Genomic DNA, 2718 nt, shown 5'->3' on the forward strand with positions numbered 1-2718 from the left:
AGACTCCATAATCACTATCCATGCACATCAATTACACATTACATACATGATTAGGGTTTTTGTTTGAACTCAAATCAAAGACACAAGTAGTTAACACGTAACAATATCCATTCTAGTTATCATATCATCATCAAATCAACAACAATCATATAAACTACATACACACATAATCGGCCTCTAGGGTTTTCAATTAACCCATTAAACATCGAAAATAATTATAAAGGATCCATAGGATAGTCGTTTATACCTTCCTAGCACCTTAATCTTCAATCAAAGGCTTGAGAACTTGATTGTATGTGTGTATATAGGTGGCGGCAGCCGTGAGGGGGGGGGGGAAAGAGGAGTCCGATCGGGATTTTGGGTGGGGAGAGAATAATAAGTTAGGGTTTATTATTATTATTATTATTATTATTATTATTATTATTATTTATAATAATACTATGTTACACTTTGACCCCTCCACTTCTAAGTATTACTTATCTAGCTTAAACTAACTTGTTTACATCTTGAGTTAGTGTTTATAACGATGTTATCACACAACACATAAGTCTAACACATAATTATCACATAATTACTGTTTTGACGTTTTTCGTTTATTCACCAATCGTTTGCGTCAACTCGTTTGCGTTTCGGTGCAATTCCCGAAAGACTACACATGTAGTAAGTGTTAAGCGTCATTTAAACCGTAGTTTAAATGTAATGAGGTGTGCGTTATAGATTCAGTGATCTTAAGTTTGAATTGACGGAGTTGAGTTAACGGAGTTAACCTGAAGTTGACGATTGTCACACATAGTCAAAGTGAAGGGGTTGTGAACTTGAGGGATTTATGGGCCCTGTATTGCATGTAGACCGACACACCATGCAATATCACTTATTTGTTCAGCAAACTTTTCACCACATATGCAAATGCAAAGAGCCGAAACACCCCAATCTTTGGCGGCCCATAGATCTATAATATCTATGGAGCTTAAAATGCAGACAGAGAAGTAACCCGTAGCCTAGCCCAGTTGCCATTAACCTTGGTTTTTGTATATGTATTCAGATGGCTCAGCAGATCGGAAGAGACCCGAACGTTTGGAGATTTCATGATGCACTGAACCAGGTTTGGGATCCTGTGGACCAGGTAGAGATGATGATCCAGGACGTGCCCGAGAGGGGAGGAGGATCACCGCCCAGACAGTACCTCCGCCGCACCTACCATCAGCAGGGAGGCCCATCTTCATCGGGGGCTGGCCCCAGCTCGTCACGTGATAGCCGATATTCATTCGAGGGCCTATACAGCCTAATTGATCAGTTCTCAGCAAACACTACCGCCTCATTTGACCGAATCACAGAACAGATGGTTGCCTCCGATGCACAAATGGCAGCGGAGTATGCAAAAACGAGGCGAGAGATTGACTATCTAGGATATCGCATGGACAGGCAGTAGGGACCATTTGACCTGGACACAAGCAACTGATGATCAGTGGTAACGGTAGGTTGAGTATGGCATTCATGGGTTGGTAGTATTTTCATGACGTTATTATTATGCTTGTTTAAACAATTTACATTCTGTCGTTTGTTTGTTTATTTGTTTGTTGGATACTTTTATGACCGTGGGTGCCAAGACATTCTATTAGGTACTTATCTAGCCCATATGGGCAGGGAATGGATGATTCCATACCCAATTTTTAGCAAAATTATGCTTGGTTGTTTGTGGTTGTTTGCAGTTTTACATTATGCAGGTGCAAAACAGGAAAACGGACAAAAAACAGGGGACCCTCTGTCAAAATATTGTTAAACCGTAGGGAAGTACCTCTCCATTTTAAACCCACCATACTTAATTTGAATTTTAATATTTTTATGAATCTTTTCACATTTAGGACAATGTGAGATTCAAGTGTGGGGAGGGGAATTACTTGACCAATTGTTGCTCAGCTAATTATAAAATTCTCTAAATAACAAATTTTGTAGCAAAGAAAGACTATTTTTATAACAAAACCAAGCAAAAGATCCAAGAAAATATTTTGTAAATAACAACTACAAATCTACTATAACCAAAAAGTGAAAAAGTAAAAAGAAGTTTTGTAATACTGAGAATAAATTTATGCAAAATATGGCATTTATACCCAATCCCTCCGTTACTGTGAGATAAACCTCATTCCATATAAATATTTTTCGGAATATTTGAGTGTGTCATATGTTTCTTGTGATTCAGAAATTGTCGCAATTATTCAATTCAAGACCGCACGAAGCGTTGTATAAGGAAGAAGGTAATATCACTACAAACCTCTTAAACCATTCTCCAAATAACAAAACCCTAAACCAAAACCTTACTACTTTACCCCTCACAAACCGGTAAATTACAACACTTGTCTTTTACCGGTAGAGCCTAAAGAATTGGAAATGCATTCTTTCGATTTCAATTTCCTTTGCTGCATACATTTCGCAAAACCTAGGCTTCCTCCAGAACTTAGGGAGAGAGTCTTTCTCTTCAGTAATGAGGTGAGGAAAAAGTGACGCCAAGATGAACAAAGGCCACCATTTGATGGAGTCTCCAAAAGCACAATGAAAAGAAGAGCAAAAAGATACGAACGATGCTTAAGTTGCGGAAACTGGTCTCATGAAGGAAGATGTAGAAAAAGTCAAACTCAGTCTCAGCATGAATATACCGAACTAATGAGGGTGGGGGCTATTAGGCTCAAAGCTACATGATCCATTAGAGTTGTGAGTTATGTT

The sequence above is a fragment of the Bidens hawaiensis genome, unplaced genomic scaffold (genome assembly GCF_021521415.1).
Source record: "Bidens hawaiensis isolate Kalapana, Puna unplaced genomic scaffold, B.hawaiensis_p1.1 tig00002355_1, whole genome shotgun sequence".
In the NCBI taxonomy this organism is placed as follows: domain Eukaryota; kingdom Viridiplantae; phylum Streptophyta; class Magnoliopsida; order Asterales; family Asteraceae; genus Bidens; species Bidens hawaiensis.